The sequence below is a fragment of the Oncorhynchus keta genome, chromosome 24 (genome assembly GCF_023373465.1).
Source record: "Oncorhynchus keta strain PuntledgeMale-10-30-2019 chromosome 24, Oket_V2, whole genome shotgun sequence".
Classification (NCBI taxonomy): Eukaryota; Metazoa; Chordata; class Actinopteri; order Salmoniformes; family Salmonidae; genus Oncorhynchus; species Oncorhynchus keta.
The window spans coordinates 678,804-695,040 of record NC_068444.1 but is presented as its reverse complement, the minus strand read 5'-3'; the positions used below and the strand labels follow the sequence as shown (position 1 = coordinate 695,040).

Genomic DNA, 16,237 nt, shown 5'->3' with positions numbered 1-16,237 from the left:
ATCAGCCCTGAGGGGCATTACAACCTCCTCTACATCAGCCCTGAGGGCATTACAACCTCCTCTACATCAGCCCTGAGGGGCATTACAACCTGTACATCAGCCCTGAGGGGCATTACAACCACCTGTACATCAGCCCTGAGGGGCATTACAACCATCTCTACATCAGCCCTGAGGGGCATAACAACCATCTCTACATCAGCCCTGAGGGGCATTACAACCATCTCTACATCAGCCCTGAGGGGCATTCCAACCATCTCTACATCATCCCTGAGGGGCATGACAACCATCTCTACATCAGCCCTGAGGGGCATGACAACCATCTCTACATCAGCCCTGAGGGGCATTACAACCATCTCTACATCAGCCCTGAGGGGCATTACAACCATCTCTACATCAGCCCTGAGGGGCATTACAACCATCTCTACATCAGCCCTGAGGGGCATGACAACCATCTCTACATCAGCCCTGAGGGGCATTACAACCTCCTCTACATCAGCCCTGAGGGGCATTACAACCTCCTCTACATCAGCCCTGAGGGGCATTACAACCTCCTCTACATCAGCCCTGAGGGGCATTACAACCTGTACATCAGCCCTGAGGGGCATTACAACCATCTCTACATCAGCCCTGAGGGGCATTACAACCATCTCTACATCAGCCCTGAGGGGCATTACAACCATCTCTACATCAGCCCTGAGGGGCATTCCAACCATCTCTACATCAGCCCTGAGGGGCATTCCAACCATCTCTACATCAGCCCTGAGGGGCATGACAACCATCTCTACATCAGCCCTGAGGGGCATGACAACCATCTCTACATCAGCCCTGAGGGGCATTACAACCATCTCTACATCAGCCCTGAGGGGCATTACAACCATCTCTACATCAGCCCTGAGGGGCATTACAACCATCTCTACATCAGCCCTGAGGGGCATTCCAACCACCTCTACATCAGCCCTGAGGGCATTACAACCATCTCTACATCAGCCCTGAGGGGCATTCCAACCACCTCTACATCAGCCCTGAGGGGCATTACAACCATCTCTACATCAGCCCTGAGGGGCATTACAACCATCTCTACATCAGCCCTGAGGGGCATTACAACCATCTCTACATCAGCCCTGAGGGGCCCTCCGCTCTCTCCACTGGCTTCCAGTTGAAGCTCGCATCCGCTACAAGACCATGGTGCTTGCCTACGGAGCTGTGAGGGGAGCGGCACCTCAGTACCTCCAGGCTCTGATCAGGCCCTACACCCAAACAAGGGCACTGCGTTCATCCACCTCTGGCCTGCTCGCCTCCCTACCACTGAGGAAGTACAGTTCCCGCTCAGCCCAGTCAAAACTGTTCGCTGCTCTGGCCCCCCAATGGTGGAACAAACTCCTCACGACGCCAGGACAGCGGAGTCAATCACCACCTTCCGGAGACACCTGAAACCCCACCTCTTTAAGGAATACCTAGGATAGGATAAGTAATCCTTCTCACCCCCCTTTAAGATTTAGATGCACTATTGTAAAGTGACTGTTCTACTGGATGTCATAAGGTGAATGCACCAATTTGTAAGTCGCTCTGGATAAGAGCGTCTGCTAAATGACTTAAATGTAAATGTAAATGACAACCATCTCTACATCAGCCCTGAGGGGCATTCCAACCATCTCTACATCAGCCCTGATGGGCATTACAACCATCTCTACATCAGCCCTGAGGGGCATTACAACCTCCTCTACATCAGCCCTGAGGGGCATTGCAACCTCCTCTACATCAGCCCTGAGGGGCATTCCAACCATCTCTACATCAGCCCTGAGGGGCATTACAACCTCCTCTACATCAGCCCTGAGGGGCATTCCAAACTGTACATCAGCCCTGAGGGGCATTCCAACCTGTACATCAGCCCTGAGGGGCATTACAACCTCCTCTACATCAGCCCTGAGGGGCATTACAACCTCCTCTACATCAGCCCTGAGGGGCATTACAACCTCCTCTACATCAGCCCTGAGGGGCATTACAACCTCCTCTACATCAGCCCTGAGGGGCATTACAACCTGTACATCAGCCCTGAGGGGCATTACAACCATCTCTACATCAGCCCTGAGGGGCATTACAACCATCTCTACATCAGCCCTGAGGGGCATTACAACCATCTCTACATCAGCCCTGAGGGGCATTACAACCATCTCTACATCAGCCCTGAGGGGCATTCCAACCATCTCTACATCAGCCCTGAGGGGCATTCCAACCATCTCTACATCAGCCCTGAGGGGCATGACAACCATCTCTACATCAGCCCTGAGGGGCATGACAACCATCTCTACATCAGCCCTGAGGGGCATTACAACCATCTCTACATCAGCCCTGAGGGGCATTACAACCATCTCTACATCAGCCCTGAGGGGCATTACAACCATCTCTACATCAGCCCTGAGGGGCCCTCCGCTCTCTCCACTGGCTTCCAGTTGAAGCTCGCATCCGCTACAAGACCATGGTGCTTGCCTACGGAGCTGTGAGGGGAGCGGTACCTCCAGGCTCTGATCAGGCCCTACACCCAAACAAGGGCACTGCGTTCATCCACCTCTGGCCTGCTCGCCTCCCTACCACTGAGGAAGTACAGTTCCCGCTCAGCCCAGTCAAAACTGTTCGCTGCTCTGGCCCCCCAATGGTGGAACAAACTCCCTCACGACGCCAGGACAGCGGAGTCAATCACCACCTTCCGGAGACACCTGAAACCCCACCTCTTCAAGGAATACCTAGGATAGGGTAAGTAAGGGTAAGTAATCCTTCTCCCCCCCCCCCCCAAACAAGATTTAGATGCAAGTGGCTGTTCCACTGGTTGTCATAAGGTGTATGCACCAATTTATAATATATGCCATTTAGCAGACGCTTTTATCCAAAGCGACTTACAGTCATGTGTGCATACATTCTACGTATGGGTGGTCCCGGGGATCGAACCCACTACCCTGGCGTTACAAGCGCCATGCTCTACCAACTGAGCTACAGAAGGACCAGAAGTCGCTCTGGATAAGAGCGTCTGCTAAATGACTTAAATGTAAATGTAAATCAAATCAAATCAAATTTATTTATATAGCCCTTCGTACATCAGCTGATATCTCAAAGTGCTGTACAGAAACCCAGCCTAAAACCCCAAACAGCAAACAATGCAGGTGTAAAAGCACGGTGGCTAGGAAAAACTCCCTAGAAAGGCCAAAACCTAGGAAGAAACCTAGAGAGGAACCGGGCTATGTGGGGTGGCCAGTCCTCTTCTGGCTGTGCCGGGTAGAGATTATAACAGAACATGACCAAGATGTTCAAATGTTCATAAATGACCAGCATGGTCGAATAATAATAAGGCAGAACAGTTGAAACTGGAGCAGCAGCACAGTCAGGTGGACTGGGGACAGCAAGGAGCCTTCATGTCAGGTAGTCCTGGGGCACGGTCCTAGGGCTCAGGTCAGTTGAAACTGGAGCAGGAGCATGGCCAGGTGGACTGGGGACAGCAAGGAGTCCTCATGTCAGGTAGTCCTGGGACATGGTCCTAGGGCTCAGGTCCTCCGAGAGAGAGAAAGAAAGAGAGAAGGAGAGAATTAGAGAACGCACACTTAGATTCACACAGGACACCGAATAGGACAGGAGAAGTACTCCAGATATAACAAACTGACCCTAGCCCCCCGACACATAAACTACTGCAGCATAAATACTGGAGGCTGAGACAGGAGGGGTCAGGAGACACTGTGGCCCCATCCGAGGATGTACCCCTAACACCACATTCTAACCCAGTCCAACCCTAACACCAGTCAAACCCAGTCTAACCCTAGGTCCACAGTCTAACACATTCTAAACCTAACATCACAGTCGAACCCAGTCTAACCCTAACACCACAGTCTAACCCAGTCTAACCCTAACACCACAGTCTAACCCAGTCCAACCTTAACTCCACAGTCTAACCCAGTCTAAACCTAACTCCACAGTCTAACCCAGTCCAACCCTAACTCCACAGTCTAACCCAAACTCCACAGTCTAACCCAGTCTAACCCTAACACCACAGTCGAACCCAGTCTAACCCTAACACCACAGTCTAACCCAGTCTAACCCTAACACCACAGTCTAACCCAGTCCAACCTTAACTCCACAGTCTAACCCAGTCTAAACCTAACTCCACAGTCTAACCCAGTCCAACCCTAACTCCACAGTCTAACCCAAACTCCACAGTCTAACCCAGTCTAACCCTAACACCACAGTCTAACCCAGTCTAACCCTAACACCACAGTCTAACCCAGTCTAACCCTAACACCACAGTCTAACCCAGTCTAACCCTAACACCACAGTCTAACCCAGTCTAACCCTAACACCACAGTCTAACCCTAACTCGATTGTTTAACCCAGTCTAACCCTGACACCACAGTCTAATCCAGTCTAACCCCAACCCAGTCCAACTTGTCTAACCCTAACACCACAGTCTAAACCAGTCTAACCCTAACACCACAGTCTAACCCTAACACCACAGTCTAACCCAGTCTAACCCTAACACTAGTCTAACCCGGTCTAACCCTAACACCAGTCTAACTCAGTCTAACCCTAACACCACAGTCTAACCCAGTGTAACCCTAACACCACAGTCTAGCCCTAACACCACAGTCTAACCCAGTCTAACCCTAACACCAGTCTAACCCAGTCTAGCCCTAACACCACAGTCTAACCCAGTCTAACCCTAACACCAGTCTAACCCAGTCTACACCTGGTCCTTCTGTGGCTCAGTTGGTAGAGCATGGCGCTTGTAACGCCAGGGTAGTGGGTTCGATTCCCGGGACCACCCATACGTAGAATGTATGCACACATGACTGTAAGTCGCTTTGGATAAAAGCGTCAGCTAAATGGCATATATTATATTATTATTATTACACCTAACACCACAGTCTAACCCAGTCTAACCCTAACACTAGTCTAACCCAAACACCAGTCTAACCCAGTCTGACCCTAACACAACAGTCTAACCCTAACACCACAGTCTAACCCAGTCTACCCCTAACACCACATTCTAACCCAGTCCAACCCTAACACCAGTCAAACCCAGTCTAACCCTAAGTCCACAGTCTAACCCAGTCTAAACCTAACTCCACAGTCTAACCCAGTCCAACCCTAACTCCACAGTCTAACCCAGTCTAACCCTAACACCACAGTCTAACCCAGTCTAACCCTAACACCACAGTCTAACCCAGTCTAACCCTAACACCACAGTCTAACCCAGTCTAACCCTAACACCACAGTCTAACCCAGTCTAAACCTAACTCCACAGTCTAACCCAGTCCAACCCTAACTCCACAGTCTAACCCAGTCTAACCCTAACACCACAGTCTAACCCAGTCTAACCCTAACACCACAGTCTAACCCAGTCTAACCCTAACACCACAGTCTAACCCAGTCTAACCCTAACACCACAGTCTAACCCTAACTCGATTGTTTAACGCAGTCTAACCCTGACACCACAGTCTAATCCAGTCTAACCCCAACCCAGTCTAACTTGTCTAACCCTAACACCACAGTCTAAACCAGTCTAACCCTAACACCAGTCTAACCCAGTCTAACCCTAACACCACAGTCTAACCCTAACACCACAATCTAACCCAGTCTAACCCTAACACCAGTCTAACCCAGTCTAACCCTAACACTAGTCTAACCCAGTCTAACCCTAACACCAGTCTAACCCAGTCTAACCCTAACACCACAGTCTAACCCAGTCTAACCCTAACACCAGTCTAACCCAGTCTAACACTAACACCAGTCTAACCCAGTCTAACACTAACACCAGTCTAACCCAGTCTAACCCTAACACCACAGTCTAACCCAGGGTAACCCTAACACCACAGTCTAACCCTAACACCAAAGTCTAACCCAGTCTAACCCTAACACCAGTCTAACCCAGTCTACACCTAACACCACAGTCTAACCCAGTCTAACCCCAACCCAGTCTAACTTGTCTAACCCTAACACCACAGTCTAAACCAGTCTAACCCCAACACCACAGTCTAAACCAGTCTAACCCTAACACCAGTCTAACCCTGTCTAACCCTAACACCACAGTCTAACCCTAACACCACAATCTAACCCAGTCTAACCCTAACACCAGTCTAACCCAGTCTAACACTAACACCAGTCTAACCCAGTCTAACCCTAACACCACAGTCTAACCCAGTCTAACCCTAACACCACCGTCTATTATTAACCCTAACACCAGTCTAACCCAGTCTAACACTAACACCAGTCTAACCCAGTCTAACCCTAACACCACAGTCTAACCCAGTCTACCCCTAACACCACAGTCTCACCCAGTCTAACCCTAACACCACAGTCTAACCCAAACACCACAGTCTAACCCAGTCTAAACCTAACTCCACAGTCTAACCCAGTCCAACCCTAACTCCACAGTCTAACCCAGTCTAACCCTAACACCACAGTCTAACCCAGTCTAACCCTAACACCACAGTCTAACCCAGTCTAACCCTAACACCACAGTCTAACCCAGTCTAACCCTAACACCACAGTCTAACCCTAACTCGATTGTTTAACCCAGTCTAACCCTGACACCACAGTCTAATCCAGTCTAACCCCAACCCAGTCTAACTTGTCTAACCCTAACACCACAGTCTAAACCAGTCTAACCCTAACACCAGTCTAACCCAGTCTAACCCTAACACCACAGTCTAACCCTAACACCACAATCTAACCCAGTCTAACCCTAACACCAGTCTAACCCAGTCTAACACTAACACCAGTCTAACCCAGTCTAACCCTAACACTAGTCTAACCCAGTCTAACGCTAACACTAGTCTAACCCAGTCTAACGCTAACACCAGTCTAACCCAGTCTAACCCTAACACCAGTCTAACCCAGTCTAACCCTAACACCAGTCTAACCCAGTCTAACACTAACACCAGTCTAACCCAGTCTAACCCTAACACCACAGTCTAACCCAGTGTAACCCTAACACCACAGTCTAACCCTAACACCACAGTCTAACCCAGTCTAACCCTAACACCACAGTCTAATCCAGTCTAACCCCAACCCAGTCTAACTTGTCTAACCCTAACTCGATTGTTTAACCCAGTCTAACCCTGACACCACAGTCTAATCCAGTCTAACCCCAACCCAGTCTAACTTGTATAACCCTAACACCACAGTCTAAACCAGTCTAACCCTAACACCAGTCTAACCCTGTCTAACCCTAACACCACAGTCTAACCCTAACACCACAATCTAACCCAGTCTAACCCTAACACCAGTCTAACCCAGTCTAACACTAACACCAGTCTAACCCAGTCTAACCCTAACACCACAGTCTAACCCAGTCTAACCCTAACACCACAGTCTAACCCTAACACCACAGTCTAACCCAGTCTAACCCTAACACCAGTCTAACCCAGTCTAACACTAACACCAGTCTAACCCAGTCTAACCCTAACACCACAGTCTAACCCTAACACCACAGTCTAACCCAGTCCAACCCTAACACCAGTCAAACCCTGTCTAACCCTAACGCCACAGTCTAACACATTCTAAACCTAACATCCCAGTCTAACCCTAACACCACAGTCTAACCCAGTCTAAACCTAACTCCACAGTCTAACCCAAACTCCACAGTCTAACCCAAACTCCACAGTCTAACCCAGTCTAACCTTAACACCACAGTCTAACCCTAACACCACAGTCTAACCCAGGCTAATCCTAAAACCAGTCTAACCCAGTCTAACCCTAACACAAGTCTAACCCAGTCTACCCCTAACACCACAGTCTAACCCAGTCCAACCCTAACACCAGTCAAACCCAGTCAAACCCAAACGCCACATTCTAACCCTAACATCACAGTCTAACCCAGTCCAACCCTAACTCCACAGTCTAACCCTAATACCACAGTCTAACCCGAACACCACAGTCTAACCCTAACTCCATAGTCAAACCCAGTCCAACCATAACTCCACAGTCTAACCCAGTCTAACCCTAACATCACAGTCTAACCCTAACACCACAGTCTAACCCAGTCTAACCCTAACACCACAGTCTAACCCAGACTAACCCTAACGCCACAGTCTAACCCTAACGCCCCAGTCTAACCCAGTGTAACCCTAACACCACAGTCTAACCCAGTGTAACCCTAACACCACAGTCTAACCCAGTCTAACCCTAACACCACAGTCTTACCCAGTCTAACCCTAACACCTCAGTCTAACCCAGTCTAACCATAACACCACAGTCTAACCCTAACACCACAGTCTAACCCAGTCTAACCCTAACGCCACAGTCTAACCCTAACACCACAGTCTAACCCTAACACCGAGGTCGAACCAAGTCTAACCCTAACACCACAGTCTAACCCAGTCTAACCCTAACACCACAGTCTAACCCAAACACCTCAGTCTAACCCAGTCTAACCATAACACCACAGTCTAACCCTAACACCACAGTCTAACCCAGTCTAACCCTAACACCACAGTCTAACCCTAACACCGAGGTCGAACCAAGTCTAACCCTAACACCACAGTCTAACCCAGTCTAACCCTAACACCACAGTCTAACCCAGTCTAACCCTAAATCCACAGTCTAACCCTAACTCCATAGTCTAACCCAGTCTAACCCTAACTCCATAGTCTAACCCAGTCTAACCCTAACTCCATAGTCTAACCCAGTCTAACCCTAACTCCATAGTCTAACCCAGTCTAACCCTAACTCCATAGTCTAACCCTAACTCCACAGTCTAACCAAGTCTAACCCTAACACCACAGTCTAACCCTAACACCACAGTCTAACCCAGTCTAACCCTAAATCCACAGTCTAACCCAGTCTAAACCTAACTCCATAGTCTAACCCAGTCTAACCCTAACTCCATAGTCTAACCCAGTCTAACCCTAACTCCATAGTCTAACCCAGTCTAACCCTAACTCCATAGTCTAACCCAGTCTAACCCTAACACCACAGTCTAACCCAGTCTAACCCTGACGCCACAGTCTAACCCAGTCTAACCCTAACACCACAGTCTAACCCAGTCTAACCCTGACGCCACAGTCTAACCCTAACGCCCCAGTCTAACCCTAACACCACAGTCTTACCCAGTCTAACCCTAACACCACAGTCTAACCCAGTGTAACCCTAACACCACAGTCTAACCCTAACACCACAGTCTAACCCTAACACCACAGTCTAACCCTGTCTAACCCTAACTCCACAGTCTAACCCAAACTCCAGTCTAACCCAGTCTAACCCTAACTCCATAGTCTAACCCAGTCTCACCCTAACTCCACAGTCTAACCCAGTCTAACCCTAACACCACAGTCTAACCCAGTCTAACCCTAACACCACAGTCTAACCCAGTCTAACCCTAACACCACAGTCTAACCCAGTCTAACCCTAACACCACATTGTAACCCAGTCTAACCCTAACACCATAATCTAACCCAGTCTAACCCTAACACCACAGTCTAACCCTAACTCGATTGTTTAACCCAGTCTAACCCTGACACCACAGTCTAATCCAGTCTAACTCCAACCCAGTCTAACTTGTCTAACCCTAACACCACAGTCTAAACCAGTCTAACCCTATCACCACAGTCTAATCCAGTCTAACCCCAACCCAGTCTAACTTGTCTAACCCTAACACCACAGTCTAAACCAGTCTAACCCTAATGCCCCAGTCTAACCCAGTCTAACCCTAACACAATGGTCTAACCCAGGCTAACCCTAACTCCAGTCTAACCTTAAGGCCACAGTCTAACCCAGTCTAACCCCAACACCACAGTCGAACCCAGTCTAACCCTAACACCACAGTCTAACCCTAACACCACAGTCTAACCCAGGCTAATCCTAAAACCAGTCTAACCCAGTCCAACCCTAACACCAGTCAAACCCAGTCAAACCCAAACGCCACATTCTAACACATTCTAACCCTAACATCACAGTCTAACCCAGTCTAACCCTAATACCACAGTCTAACCCTAATACCACAGTCTAACCCGAACACCACAGTCTAACCCTAACTCCATAGTCAAACCCAGTCCAACCATAACTCCACAGTCTAACCCAGTCTAACACTAACATCACAGTCTAACCCTAACACCACAGTCTAACCCAGTCTAACCCTAACACCACAGTCTAACCCAGTCTAACCCTAACACCACAGTCTAACCCAGACTAACCCTAACGCCACAGTCTAACCCTAACGCCCCAGTCTAACCCAGTCTAACCCTAACACCACAGTCTAACCCAGTGTAACCCTAACACCACAGTCTAACCCAGTCTAACCCTAACACCACAGTCTTACCCAGTCTAACCCTAACACCTCAGTCTAACCCAGTCTAACCATAACACCACAGTCTAACCCTAACGCCACAGTCTAACCCTAACACCACAGTCTAACCCTAACACCGAGGTCGAACCAAGTCTAACCCTAACACCACAGTCTAACCCAGTCTAACCCTAACACCACAGTCTAACCCAGTCTAACCCTAAATCCACAGTCTAACCCAGTCTAACCCTAACTCCATAGTCTAACCCAAACTCCATAGTCTAACCCTAACTCCATAGTCTAACCCAGTCTAACCCTAACTCCACAGTCTAACCAAGTCTAACCCTAACACCACAGTCTAACCCAGTCTAACCTAACACCACAGTCTAACCCAGTCTAACCCTAAATCCACAGTCTAACCCAGTCTAACCCTAAATCCACAGTCTAACCCAGTCTAACCCTAACTCCATAGTCTAACCCAGTCTAACCCTAACTCCATAGTCTAACCCAGTCTAACCCTAACTCCATAGTCTAACCCTAACTCCACAGTCTAACCCAGTCTAACCCTAACACCACAGTCTAACCCAGTCTAGCCCTGACGCCACAGTCTAACCCTAACGCCCCAGTCTAACCCAGTCTAACCCTAACTCCACAGTCTAACCAAGTCTAACCCTAACACCACAGTCTAACCCAGTCTAACCCTAACACCACAGTCTAACCCAGTCTAACCCTAAATCCACAGTCTAACCCAGTCTAACCCTAAATCCACAGTCTAACCCAGTCTAACCCTAACTCCATAGTCTATCCCAGTCTAACCCTAACTCCACAGTCTAACCCAGTCTAACCCTAACTCCATAGTCTAACCCAAACTCCATAGTCTAACCCTAACTCCATAGTCTAACCCAGTCTAACCCTAACACCACAGTCTAACCCAGTGTAACCCTAACACCACAGTCTAACCCTAACACCACAGTCTAACCCTAACACCACAGTCTAACCCTGTCTAACCCTAACTCCACAGTCTAACCCAAACTCCAGTCTAACCCAGTCTAACCCTAACTCCATAGTCTAACCCAGTCTCACCCTAACTCCACAGTCTAACCCAGTCTAACCCTAACACCACAGTCTAACCCAGTCTAACCCTAACACCACAGTCTAACCCAGTCTAACCCTAACACCACATTGTAACCCAGTCTAACCCTAACACCACATTGTAACCCAGTCTAACCCTAACACCATAATCTAACCCAGTCTAACCCTAACACCACAGTCTAACCCTAACTCGATTGTTTAACCCAGTCTAACCCTGACACCACAGTCTAATCCAGTCTAACTCCAACCCAGTCTAACTTGTCTAACCCTAACACCACAGTCTAAACCAGTCTAACCCTATCACCACAGTCTAATCCAGTCTAACCCCAACCCAGTCTAACTTGTCTAACCCTAACACCACAGTCTAAACCAGTCTAACCCTAATGCCCCAGTCTAACCCAGTCTAACCCTAACACAATGGTCTAACCCAGGCTAACCCTAACTCCAGTCTAACTTAAGGCCACAGTCTAACCCAGTCTAACCCCAACACCACAGTCGAACCCAGTCTAACCCTAACACCACAGTCTAACCCTAACACCACAGTCTAACCCAGGCTAATCCTAAAACCAGTCTAACCCAGTCCAACCCTAACACCAGTCAAACCCAGTCAAACCCAAACGCCACATTCTAACACATTCTAACCCTAACATCACAGTCTAACCCAGTCTAACCCTAATACCACAGTCTAACCCTAATACCACAGTCTAACCCGAACACCACAGTCTAACCCTAACTCCATAGTCAAACCCAGTCCAACCATAACTCCACAGTCTAACCCAGTCTAACACTAACATCACAGTCTAACCCTAACACCACAGTCTAACCCAGTCTAACCCTAACACCACAGTCTAACCCAGTCTAACCCTAACACCACAGTCTAACCCAGACTAACCCTAACGCCACAGTCTAACCCTAACGCCCCAGTCTAACCCAGTCTAACCCTAACACCACAGTCTAACCCAGTGTAACCCTAACACCACAGTCTAACCCAGTCTAACCCTAACACCACAGTCTTACCCAGTCTAACCCTAACACCTCAGTCTAACCCAGTCTAACCATAACACCACAGTCTAACCCTAACGCCACAGTCTAACCCTAACACCACAGTCTAACCCTAACACCGAGGTCGAACCAAGTCTAACCCTAACACCACAGTCTAACCCAGTCTAACCCTAACACCACAGTCTAACCCAGTCTAACCCTAAATCCACAGTCTAACCCAGTCTAACCCTAACTCCATAGTCTAACCCAAACTCCATAGTCTAACCCTAACTCCATAGTCTAACCCAGTCTAACCCTAACTCCACAGTCTAACCAAGTCTAACCCTAACACCACAGTCTAACCCAGTCTAACCCTAACACCACAGTCTAACCCAGTCTAACCCTAAATCCACAGTCTAACCCAGTCTAACCCTAAATCCACAGTCTAACCCAGTCTAACCCTAACTCCATAGTCTAACCCAGTCTAACCCTAACTCCATAGTCTAACCCAGTCTAACCCTAACTCCATAATCTAACCCTAACTCCACAGTCTAACCCAGTCTAACCCTAACACCACAGTCTAACCCAGTCTAGCCCTGACGCCACAGTCTAACCCTAACGCCCCAGTCTAACCCAGTCTAACCCTAACTCCACAGTCTAACCAAGTCTAACCCTAACACCACAGTCTAACCCAGTCTAACCCTAACACCACAGTCTAACCCAGTCTAACCCTAAATCCACAGTCTAACCCAGTCTAACCCTAAATCCACAGTCTAACCCAGTCTAACCCTAACTCCATAGTCTATCCCAGTCTAACCCTAACTCCACAGTCTAACCCAGTCTAACCCTAACTCCATAGTCTAACCCAAACTCCATAGTCTAACCCTAACTCCATAGTCTAACCCAGTCTAACCCTAACTCCACAGTCTAACCAAGTCTAACCCTAACACCACAGTCTAACCCAGTCTAACCCTAACACCACAGTCTAACCCAGTCTAACCCTAAATCCACAGTCTAACCCAGTCTAACCCTAAATCCACAGTCTAACCCAGTCTAACCCTAACTCCATAGTCTAACCCAGTCTAACCCTAACTCCATAGTCTAACCCAGTCTAACCCTAACTCCATAGTCTAACCCTAACTCCACAGTCTAACCCAGTCTAACCCTAACACCACAGTCTAACCCAGTCTAGCCCTGACGCCACAGTCTAACCCTAACGCCCCAGTCTTACCCAGTCTAACCCTAACACCACAGTCTTACCCAGTCTAACCCTAACACCACAGTCTAACCCAGTCTAACCCTAAATCCACATTCTAACCCAGTCTAACCCTAACTCCATAGTCTAACCCAAACTCCATAGTCTAACCCTAACTCCATAGTCTAACCCAGTCTAACCCTAACTCCACAGTCTAACCAAGTCTAACCCTAACACCACAGTCTAACCCAGTCTAACCCTAACACCACAGTCTAACCCAGTCTAACCCTAAATCCACAGTCTAACCCAGTCTAACCCTAAATCCACAGTCTAACCCAGTCTAACCCTAACTCCATAGTCTAACCCAGTCTAACCCTAACTCCATAGTCTAACCCAGTCTAACCCTAACTCCATAGTCTAACCCTAACTCCACAGTCTAACCCAAACACCACAGTCTAACCCAGTCTAGCCCTGACGCCACAGTCTAACCCTAACGCCCCAGTCTTACCCAGTCTAACCCTAACACCACAGTCTTACCCAGTCTAACCCTAACACCACAGTCTAACCCAGTGTAACCCTAACACCACAGTCTAACCCTAACACCACAGTCTAACCCTGTCTAACCCTAACACCACAGTCTAACCCAGTCTAACCCTAACTCCATAGTCTAACCCAGTCTCACCCTAACTCCACAGTCTAACCCAGTCTAATCCTAACACCACAGTCTAACCCTAACACCACAGTCTAACCCAGTCTAACCCTAACACCACAGTCTAACCCTAACACCACAGTCTAACCCAGTCTAACCCTAACACCACAGTCTAACCTAGTCTAACCCCAACACCACAGTCTAACCCAGTCTTCCCCTAACACCACAGTCTAACCCAGTCTAACCCTGACACCACCACCGTCTGGCCACTACCATGAAGGCATGATGGGTGGAGTGCTGCATGGATGGTTGTCCTTCTGGAAAGTCCTCCCATCTCCACAGAGGAACTCTGGAGCTCTGTCAGTGACCATCAGGTACTTGGTCACCACCCCGACCAAGGCTCCGCTGGGAGGCCAGCTCTGGGAAGAGTCTTGGTGGTTCCAAACTTCTTCCATTTAAGGATGATGGAGGTCACTGTGTTCCTGGGGACCTTCAATGCTGCAGCCATTTTTTGGTACCCTTCCCTAGATCTGTGCCTCGACACAATCCTGTCTCGGAGCTCTACAGACAATTCCTTCAACCTCACATGGCTTGATTTTTGCTCTGACATGCACTGTCAAGTGTGGGATCTTGCATAGACGGGTGTGTGCTTTTCCAAATCATGTCCAATCAATTGAAATTACCACAGGTGGACTCCTATCAAGTTGTAGAAACATCTCAAGGATGATCAATGGAAACAGGAAGCACCTGAGCTCAATTTTGAGTCTTATATCAAAAGGTCTGAATACTTATGTAAATGTATCTGTTTTCATGTTTCATAAATTTGCAAAAATGTCTAAATTTCACTTGTCATTATGGGGTGTTGTGTGTAGATTGAAGAGTAAACCTTTTTAAAATCCATTTTCGACCAAGGCTGTAAGGTAACAAAATGAGGAAAAGTCAAGGGGTCTGAATAGTTTCCTGATGCATTGTAAATGGTTGAACTGAAATCCTGCCTCTCATCTCAACATTTGTTTATCGTTATAATGACATGGTTATGAAACCCACGAGACATAACAACCAGGCTGCTAGTTTATTCAATTGAATAATTTTCAATGGTTGGTGCGCCCAAACCAACCTGTTATAACCTGGTAGCAACTGATAACGTTGTTACAGACATCATCTAGTGTAATAACCTAACCCCTACACCCCACACACACCATTATAACCAGAGACTATAAGCACTAAATATATAGCCTTAATTATAGGGCTCATTGTAGGGCTTATTCAACCAGATCTCATGGTGGAACTAAGGCGCTACATAAGGTTATTTATCACCATGGCAATAAGGGCTGTTCTTCTGCTATAATACCCCCCTTCCTTAGCCTATAATGGTTTTAGATTACTTTAAAGCCAATACGCTATAAATCCACTAGTTTCATAATTAACATTTTCAAATGAACTTAGAATATTTGAATATATCATAATGCATGTAGGAGCCCTGAAAACAACTGTTTTTATGAACGCGATTTGTTTCACCCACCTGAAATGATGCCAGTGATGATTCCAATATAGAACATTTCGGACTTGACTCCACCCAACAAAGGGACCTGTCAAATATCACACCGATGGGGATGAATGATCTTGAAAGGTAACCCGCGGAATGTTCCAGACCGGATGGAATGACGACAGACCACGAAGCACGATTTGTATTATTGTTGACGCTACAGGCTATTGTCTCATCAGCCGCTTGCTGTGGCTGTGCCATGTCCCTTGAGTTTCTGCATATTCCGTTTGAGGAGGGAGCTTCATCAGAAGGCAGCTTGATCCGGAGGTGAGAGAATCACGCAATCAGCTGGGGGAGACCTCGCTATGACGAGGAAATATGGGTCAGATCCGTCTGTCGCCAGCTGCTGAAGCACTTGCCTTGGGGAAGGAATCAGACGCGTCATGCCAATAGGGGGCACAGGGGCATGTTCCCCCCAGATTTGTCCCTTAAAATGTTTAATAATTCACAAAATAATTGGTCCATTATTTTGTTGTTATTTCTCTGTAATACTACTAGCCACCTAGCCATTTG

At 48.0% G+C, this 16,237-nt stretch overlaps 1 protein-coding gene across 1 annotated transcript in view; it reads right to left on the bottom strand.

The window, feature by feature from the left end:
- The window catches only part of LOC127911276 (guanine nucleotide-binding protein G(I)/G(S)/G(O) subunit gamma-4-like), a 34,724-nt gene extending 18,877 nt beyond the window's left edge, over positions 1-15,847 (bottom strand). Inside the window, exon 1 of the mRNA XM_052477440.1 lies at positions 15,701-15,847. The gene's annotated coding sequence lies outside the window, so the exon portion shown is untranslated. The remainder of the gene's footprint in view (positions 1-15,700) is intronic.
- Positions 15,848-16,237: the final 390 nt, after the last annotated feature.